Source organism: Pogona vitticeps, chromosome 4, assembly GCF_051106095.1.
Source record: "Pogona vitticeps strain Pit_001003342236 chromosome 4, PviZW2.1, whole genome shotgun sequence".
NCBI classification, from domain to species: Eukaryota; Metazoa; Chordata; class Lepidosauria; order Squamata; family Agamidae; genus Pogona; species Pogona vitticeps.
In genome coordinates, this window is record NC_135786.1 from 224,427,306 (window position 1) to 224,437,197 (window position 9,892).

The window sequence follows — 9,892 nt, forward strand, 5'->3', positions numbered from 1 at the left end:
TAGTGACAAATGGGTAGCCCATCTAGGAGAAGGAAAACTCTGGTTTCAAATCCCCACTGAGGCGCCGCCATCGCCGTCCATGCCATGAAGTGGCAAATACTGTAGTGGGGACAAGCTCTCAGTGGTCCCCCTTATCTTTGAACCCCCTTTATGCTCTCAGCTACAGAGAGGAACTGTTGCTTATTGCCAGTGGCAGAATAAGATTTTATCACCGTTCTCTTTGAATTCTTTATCTGAAATGAGCTGTGTGTCTTGTTTTTTAAAATTTATTTAAACTGCAGAATGTCCTCAGCCTGTGAGGGTTGCTGTCATAGCTCAGGGTGAGTGCTGTTCCCAAGCAGAGTTGGGAAATGTTTGTATTTTAGACTAGAATCCTCAGAAATTCAGATCCTGGTGATGAGATTACAGGACTGTGGTCTTCAAACAAGAAATCATTGGGAAATTTAATATGGGTGGGACTCCCCTTTTCCCAAATGTCTCTGCCCATAATCAGCTCTATTTCACTTTACCTCACAGTGGGGCCAGTTCTGAGTAAGTGTGTACCTAAGATGACAGGTAAAGGTAGAATTATGTATATCCGGTGCTCCCGATCATACAATTAGCAGGCATCGAAGTAGAGTTTTTAAAAATTGAAAAGTATATGGGCATTTGAAGCAGAAAAGAGCAGAGGATGAATTTTAAAAAATCATCTGAGTTTGTTACATGTCGCGGAAGCACCCACATGCTCCGTGACAGAAATAAATTGAAATTATGTGACAGATTGCTATTCAAAGCTAAAATGAAATAATCTGCCAACAAGGAAGAGAGGGGAGAATGCTTGGATAATTTTTTATTAAAATTTGCCTGCAAGCCCTCAGAGCTGGGGGCCTTTCCTGATTACATTTTTAGACTGGCCATCTGGACTTCCCCAGGAGACACATTTTGAGAGAATAAATTCAGAATCTTGCTCTTTTTCTTTTTTTCTCTCTCCACTCCTTGCCCATCAGAATCTGGGCTCTTAGGAGCGAGCTGAAGTGGCATCAGAAAGATTGTGTCATGGTGATGTGCTTCAGCGGACCTGAAGGGGGAGGGGAAGGCAATTTGAAACCCTGTTACCGAGCAGAAGGAAAGATAGGAACGAATTTTCCGCTTATGGTAGTACTCAACTCCCTGCTGGAAAATCATCACCCGGGGAGGATTACCTCTTTTTCCTGATCATAAAACCAAATTGGTTCCCTCTGCAACTTTCCTCCTTCATTTTACATAAAGGCGGTGTGGCATCGGAGGGCAAGCAAGTCTGGAGAGGCTTAGCTAGGTTTTGACACATTTGCTCTGGCCCACCACATCGAATAGGATTCCCTGACGCCACAAATGGAGGCATGAAAATGTGTGGGTTAGTCTGTTCATAGGGTGCTCATTCATCATTTGATAAGCATTTGATTCTTTTCTTTTGGAAAATTCTGTTAAGAAGCTGGCCTTCAACTTTGGTTGTACCACCTTTGGAAACGCCTCAGCCAATCTGAAAGGGTTTGATTTCACTCACACATTGGACCACAACTGAATCTGCTGCATTTCCCTAGAATAAAATGTCCAATCCAGAATAGTTTCTTTTTTTTTCCTCTCCTGTCCTTGAAGTCTATTCCAAGGCTCTTCCATTTTCTATTACACTAGATATTTAAATTTTCCAAGAATTTTGAGGTTTGGGATTGTTAATTTGGTCTTTGTCAGGTGAGGCTGAAACACTTTATGATGTAAAATCTTTGTTGTTATTCTTAAGACAAAACGAATCTCAACACAAGTGGGGTAAAATCAGTACTGGGACTGATTTGGCTTCCCATGGATGCCAGTGTGATCTGGAAGATGTGAGATTTGAATAAGGAACTATTATATGTCCTTAGCGTAGGAAGCTGACAGCAAGACAGCAAGAGGGGAGCAAACAAATGGGGTGCTCATAATTGTGAAGGTCCAAATAGATGGTTTTGCAGAGAAGGAGGAGGAGGAACAATAAAATAGAGGAACTAAAAGTGTAAGTTCCTCTTCCTCTTTGAACTCTCTTCTTTTGGGGGGGGGACTCCCCATAAAATTCATAAAATACTTCTTAATAGGAAGGATGCCCATTCATAAATTATGACTGTCATTGTGAGGCTCGCTCCAGACAGGCAGTTTCAAGGCCCCTGTTCTACCTTCTTTAAGTGTTTTTTAAAATCTTTTTAAGCTTTAAGTCTTCCCACTCCCTCTTCTGTTCACATTCAGTTTATATTTATATCTCACCTTTCCTTCAGTGGCATAGTATCTCCTTCCCATTCACAAAAACTCTGAAAGGCAGGGCCCAGCCTTGCCATAAGCCAGACACAGGTAGCCATCTCAGGCCGTTGAGTGCTGGGATGGAAGCAAGGTCCACCATCATCACCATCACCATCCACCTGTCTGCTGCCTGATCTGGGCAGCTGTTATTGCTGGTGTCATCTTTCCCACCACCTGCCCGTATGCCATGGTCCCTATACAGGACCAGTCATAGGCATCCTTCAGTCTCGAGAGACTATGGTAACGTGCTCTGTATGGAGGACTTTGATGCTGTATGAGAAGTTGGAGTGTCCTCTCCAGAGCATGAAGCCTGGGTAAAATAATATGGAGGATAGGCTGTTACCCAACCAGCAAATCCCCCCTCTCCACATCGCTGAAATAGTCCAATGGAAAGGCAAGAGCCAATACAACTGGTTCCAGCAACGTCGCAGGAGTTGACAGAATGACACAAACTGCCTCCGAGACTCCAGCTCCGGATTTTGCCTTGAGGTTAACTCCTGAAGCCTTTTCCATCAGTGGATATAGCCACAAGGCAGTGGAGGTTTGGAATCAGAGTTTTCCTTCTCCTAGATGGGTTGCCTTCCAAGGCTAACCAGGCCCACCTACCCGACCTGCTCCCTCGCCACATGGATGATGGTGCCTCCTCCTCCTCCTCACGGCATGGGGGTTTGGCATCAGAGTTTTCCTTCTCCTAGATGGGCTGCCTTCCTAGGCTGACAAGTCCCACCTACCTGGGCCCTCAGGACCAACACATTTATATTGGACTGAAAAGAGATTAGGGGATAGAGGCAGGTGGCAGCTGAGGGAGGGGTGAACGGCCCACCATCATCACCTCCTCCTTCTCTCACCTCTTGATAAGTGTTGTGGAGTGCTACATGTGTGCAATCACACTTTAGACAGAGGATACCATCAAACAGAAGAATGCCTTTAAAATCCACTGTAAAAATAAGACACATGGCCACCAACCCAACTTTGAGCTACTTCCAAACAGACACTTACAATTCTCCCCTTTTTTGGCTTCATTCCCCATCCTCAACAACTGCTTTGCAGATACTCCTTGATGGACAGTCATGAATCTTCCCCAACCATTCATACCCTAGCCAAAACTGAGATCTCACCACCAAAAAAATCTTAGGAAACCATATCCAAACCATTAGTTCCAAACCTTCTAATGTCCTGTCATGAAACAAAGCTTGCTGGAACGCAAGATACAAAGGTGAAGGGAAGTCCGTACTGCGACCAACATACATATTTTGCCACCTAAAAAACATCAGTTGTAATGATGTGATAACTGTATCATTTCATTTTATCCGAAGTTCTACAAGGAAAGGTAGGAGGAAGAGGTGGGTTTTGCCTGGAAAGGACAGTGTTAAGAGGCAGTATGAAAGCCTCCTTCAAGTACCTTCAAATACTTGAAGGAGTGTCACATAGTTAATGGAGCAGTTTCACTGTTGCTCCAGTGGGTCGGAGCTGAACCAATGGGTTCACATTACAAGAAAGGGAATTTTAACCCAGGTTAGAAGGAACTTTCTGACAGCAGAACAGGCTTCAAGCCACAAGTAGCAATTTTGGCACCAAGAACATTGTTGTCCTAATATGATTCAGCTTGGGTCATGCGAGATAAGCATACACAGAGAGAAAATAGATGAATGGGGAAGAACACATGGATCTGAGCATACAACAGCTATACACTGAGACATCCTGTTCCTTCTGCCTGGGGAGGAGTAGCTGGGCATCAAATACATGTTCTTGGTGGATAGATTCACACCTTTCCAGTAGCAACAAGCATTTTTGTATCCTGAGTCAAAGCCCTGGTGGCCATTCCCTGCTTATGAACAGGGAGAGGCCAGTTCAGAGAGGTATCTGCTTTATTGATGGTTTGTAAGGGAATGTTGGATTACCCCGTCAGGAGTTCTAAAATATCAGATTTCTTGCACTGTTGTTTTGGCTGCTTTCCAACTCTGTAATTCTTGCAAAAACCATATGCCTAGATGCTCTGTATGCATGTTCAGTTTCTATACATATAGAAACTGCTAGTCTGTTGTTGTACATTTGGAAGCACCATTAACATTGTCCTGCTTCCCACTCCCACTCCACAGACAATTGCTATCCAAGTGACTATCCTTTGAGTAATATTGGTCTTCTGTCTCCAACAGGTGGAGAATATTGTTTTCTGAATTCTCTGATCATTCTCATTATCTGAATTCACCATGTGTCTCTCATTTAGCTGTCTGGGGGGGAAAGCACTTTAAAAATAAATGGCATCTAATGATTTAGATGACCCATGAGCTGTTTAGATAGATGAGGTTATCCTGTGTGTCATGAAGATGATTATCATCACAGTTGGCACTAATTAGCACCTTTGGTCCATGCCTCAGAACTCTACCTCCACTTCAAATTTATTGCCATCTAGATTTTTATCTTGCCCAATTCTGTGAGCTTTCAGCAGGCAACAATACTGTTAACACTAAGCACAGCTTAATTTTCAGAAAAGAAGGTTCTGTCTGAACTCAGCCTTGCCTCCAAGCAAAGCAAAGCTTCACCTTCGACCTTTCCTATTACAATGTGAGGTCAAACCAGATAATGCCTCTAGTAGAAGATGCAAGGCACAGGTGGATAAAAGGTAGATCTGGAACTACTTGTTGATTTGGTGGTGATTTGCAGTAGATCACAGTGGATTTCTGACCCTACACAAAATGTTGAACAGCAGTAACAATAAACTGAACCTGCTGGTCTCCTGTGCCATATTATGGAAGTGGTGAAAGCTTGTAGTAGTAAACAGGAGGAGACCATGGTATGGAAAGGCTATGTGCTCCTGCTCAGTTTTGGCTGCTGAAACAGGCTCAGAATGCTTTCATTATAGAAAGTGATAAGAGTTTGTTTCTCTATAAGAAATGGGGGAAAATAGTTATGTTCAGCCGCAACTCATTCCCTGAGATTGGGGGGCCGCAAAATCAGACTACAGAGTGGAGACTTACGACATCATGGGGATAGACCTTTGCCATAGTGAGAGGGACCTTGTGATGTCACAGAGGGAGAGCAGACGAGGATTGAAGGGGGTGTGGCAATGCTTCTGGGACAGCTGAACAGTCAAAGCTGGGTAAATGACTCTGAGAGTGGAAAACACCCAGCCGACTGAGCAACATGACAATGTTACTCCAGAGCTGGAGCAGGTAAGGAGACCCTTTAAACAAACAAAAAAGATTGACAGGAGCCAAAGTGCAGTCAGCTGATACTACCATTCTCATTAGCATTTATGTAACCCTTATGGACTGTTTGGTTCAACCCAGTGAGGGGTGGGGAGTGTCTCAGGAAGATTAAAAATTTCCATTTTAAAAGAGAGTAAAAGAGAGAAAGCTGGAGGTGGCAGGACCTGCTATCTTCCTGGGGGATGATACAAGTCCTTATCACCTTGGTTTAGGTAACAGAAATTCAACATGTTGCGCAGTGGGAGCACTGGAAGGGTAAATCCATACTGTGATATTATATACTTGTATCTGAATTTGTATTTTATTTTAGGGCTTTAAAGATTATACATCTGAAGCTGTTTTCTTTGCGCTGTGGATCTCTCACCTTGAATGATAAAGGTAGGTCAGACTTTGTTCCAGACTCATCTTGGTTCAGGAAGACATTTAGATATTTAATTTTTCTTACAGGTACACTGTGTTTGAGATGTTCATGTAAAGAATACAGCCCCAGAGAACCTGGAGAATGTTCCACTCACATCTAACATGGTCTTGCACAGAATCCAAGGGGGGCTTTGCCAAGCTCAACCATTTCTGCGGGAGCTTATGGAAGTCCCACCACAAAACCACATGGAGGTCTCTTTGCTCCTGCCACTATGATTTTTGCAACATGGAAGCTCTTAAGTCATGATACTGGTATCTCATTCCTTAGTTTGTGCCAAATGGCATAATGAGCCATGTACTCATTGGCTGTCAACTTCTCCCTCTTTCCTCATTCTTGTCTTTGATCAGGTGGGAGTGTGATCACTACTGATTCTGTCTACTTGTGGAGGCAACGGCCAAAGTGTTCTCAGCCATGTTTCCGTAAACCCAAGAATACTGGTGCTGCTGGAACCAGAATGTATTGAGGTGAGAAGAAAGCTTGATGTTGGCTTTAATGCCTATCAACACTTCTCTTTTCCCTCATTCCCACTTGTTCCAGGGTTTAGTGGCTCAGGTATTTGTACTTTTGAGAGACAATACAGGAAATTAGCATTATCTGTCTCATTTTCTCATGCATTCACACACAAATGCACACATGGAATGATGCAGCCACATCTGATACTTGCCTTTTGGCCCCATGTTTTGTCCCTCAGGGAATGAAAAACCAGCAAATTTTATGACTGGGCCAAATTGCCCAGCTTCAAAGAATGGACATGTAATCTTGTTAACATGTGACTTTTTTTAAAAAAAAGAAAAAGCACTTTGTTACCACATGCTGAGGATGCCGTTCTTTTCAGCACTGTTGTGAGTGCGTTGTAACCAGTTTCCTGCAGAGTATTCCTACAAAGCATTGAGTCGGCTCTCCTGTTTCAGAGTTCTGGAACACAGTGGAAACTCTGCTATTAGTAGCTTGCCCGGGCTTAGGTCTCCGAGACCGCTGAGTTTTCCAATCAATAAGCTCTCTCCTTATCTGATTTTGTGACTTGTACACATGCTTATTGCAACCTATGACATACCCCACGCAGAACTAATAACTTGCTGAAGGTCAGCCATGCCCCAGCAAAAGGAATCCGACTCAGCAAGGCCATTCTGGACAGCAGAAGGAAGATGACTGATATTTTTTTCGCCCTATGGCAGTCATTCGATACTATCTATTTTTACAATGTTTTTCACCCCAACCCTGGAAATTGTAGCGCATGACATTGATTTCCTAGTCTAAATTTGTCTAAGTGTCAATAGTCTTCTAACCTGTGGCTGCAGAGAAGTGCAACTCATCCAAAGTTATTTTGATTTGCCTGTTTTATATCAGAATGACACATCAAGGCGAACTGTTCAAGAAGGAAGCAAATTTAAGTAGACACAACTAAAATCGGTCGCCAAGGCCAACCGACATGCTTTAGACACTTTTGGCTGTTCTTATCCTTCTAATGAAAAGCAGCCACAGGTGAACGAAAGTTAGAAGGAAAGGATCAGGATTTTTTTAAAAAAAAAATCACTGTACAATCCATTCTCATTCTGCCATTTCTCTGCTCTGTGTCACCCTTCAAGATCCCTAGACAGGTTGCTTTACTTAGCACTGGTTCTGAAAACATTGGCAATTATGCTCACTGGTAATTGCTTTTATCTAGAGCAATGGTTCCCAAGATGTTCTTGGACTACAACTCCCAGAAACCCTGGCCAACACAGCTAGTGGTGAATGCTTCTGGGAGTTTCAGTCCAAGAACATCTAGGGATTCAAGGTTGGGAACCACTGACCTAGAGGAAACAAGATTGATAGAAAGTAGGAAACACTGAACTTGCTCTGATTTGGCTTCAGAGATCCTCACACAGCAAAATCTATATCGTCGCATAGCGAGAGCAGACGGACTTGTGGATAAAACCAAACATGGCACTTAGCAGGTGACTTCTACCACCACCAGCATTGCAAACAGATGGTGGCGGCAGCAACAACAGATGAGAAACGAATTTCATGACACTTCCTCCAACCTCATTTTTTAGATTGAAAAAGTCCGCTGGTTGCAAACAGGACCTCCAACAAAATTTTGCAGTACAAAGTGTTCCTCTTCAAGGATCTCGCCAGCCAGATGTACTCCACCTTTCCCCTCTTGTCTGATATTTTAAATGTTTCTGCTAAGTATGCTTAGTTCTCATTAAACTGCTTTCAGACATCATTTCCCCCCCCCAATGTTTTCCCCATGTCTTTCTTCCCTATGTAGAAATGTGGGTCTCTCCCCCCCAATGCTTAATTACTCTTTCTCTGTCTCTTATGTGTTGATGATGCTATTTTGGCCTTATTAGAGTGGACAGAACCAGTTTATAATTGTTAGCATACAGGATAGCAACAGTGAACATTGGCCAACAGATGGCAGTCAAACTGCACTCTTCTATTATGGTTTTCTGTAACATCAGGTCCAAGCAATCCAAGGGAAATGATGAGCCATTCACAGAAGATGTGATGACAGGGATGGAACCATTTTTAAAAATCAGAATGGGTAGCATCCTGGGGTTCGGTGCTGCACTGACTCACTCTTGGGGTCCCCCAAGAGGCCACATCCTTTGCAATTGTGCTTGAATGAGTGTCCGGCACTCCTAGCAGAACTGCTCACAGGGAGCCATAATGGTAGTGGCCACAGATGACCACCTCCTCTTCCTCCACTTTCTTCTTTTTGCTCTTCCTCCTCCTCTTCCTCTCCCACTGGAAGTTGGATGTCATAATGGCTACAATGACTTAGGATGTGACAACGCTAAACAATGATCTTGTGCTGAACCCTAGAACAGACAGCCTGGTTCTTCACCAAAAACATTCTTCCTCTTTGTGGACTTTTCCAGTTTATTGTACCACCATGAATGATCAGCTGTCATAATCAGCACTACATGGCCAAAATAGTCCAGATTCCTGTATTTTGTATGTCTTGTTATAACACACAATCCAATATACAGTATTCTTAGCCTCCTAAGATTAATCCTTGTTTCAAATGCTTCTGTCTTTTTTAGAGTTGCCTGCAGTGATGCATCATCACCCCTTCTGTACAAGAAGTCCCAAAACTTTCACCCAAGGAGTCCTGGTGCCACTACTATGCTGCCATGGTTTCATTGTTATTCTACACAGGATATTTTGCTTTATGAAGTTATCTGTATGCTGCTGGTGCACAAAGGCACTGGAGAGGAAGGAAGGATGCATATATTTTTTTAAAAAAAGTATAACATTAAAGATGTCACTTTCAAGAATAATTTTTTTAGATGCTATCACTTGGCTTCTTGCCCTGTTTGTGCCAAAGTGAAGATTGAATGCTGTGTTAAATCTAAGGCATTATTTTCGGGCTCTGGGTAAGAGGATCTCAGTTCCATAAGCACATGTGTACTTGTGCTGTGGAGTGGTAGGTGATTCCATGCCATCAGAAACATGCACATGAGTGAGTCAAGATTCAGGTAAGAACAAATACAAGAATTGTTTGTTGTTGCTTAGTCACTAAGTCATGTCTGACTCTTCGTGACCCCATGGACCAGAGCACGCCAGGCCCTCCTGTCTTCCACTGCCTCCCGGAGTTTGGTCAAATTCATGTTGGTAGTTTCGATGACACTGTCCAACCGTCTCATCCTCTGTCATCCCCTTCTCCTCTTGCCTTCACACTTTCCCAACATCAGGGTCTTTTCCAGGGAGTCTTCTCTTCTCATGAGATGGCCAAAGTATTGGAACCTCAGTTTCAGGATCTGTCCTTCCAGTGAACACTCAGGGTTGAAGGAATTGTTTCTCTTATTTAAAACTGCAAATCCCAGAATACTCCAGGCAGCTTGTAGCTAAAAATGTAGCATATAATCATAAGGTGCACTTATGTTTTTCACATATGGTTTCTCCATTTTTGTAAAATAAATTGTGACATGGTGTAATATGTCATGTGTTGATGTCCATTTGAGGTTGTATTTATCTAATTTTCAGACCT

General features: G+C 43.0%; 1 long non-coding RNA gene across 1 annotated transcript; it reads left to right on the top strand.

The window, feature by feature from the left end:
* Nucleotides 1-343: 343 nt before the first annotated feature.
* On the top strand, nucleotides 344-9,472 carry LOC110091295 (uncharacterized). The gene is made up of 3 exons (XR_002302461.3): nucleotides 344-5,704; nucleotides 5,803-5,870; nucleotides 8,946-9,472. It is a non-coding gene; the product is annotated as an uncharacterized LOC110091295 (long non-coding RNA).
* The last annotated feature ends 420 nt before the right edge of the window (nucleotides 9,473-9,892 follow it).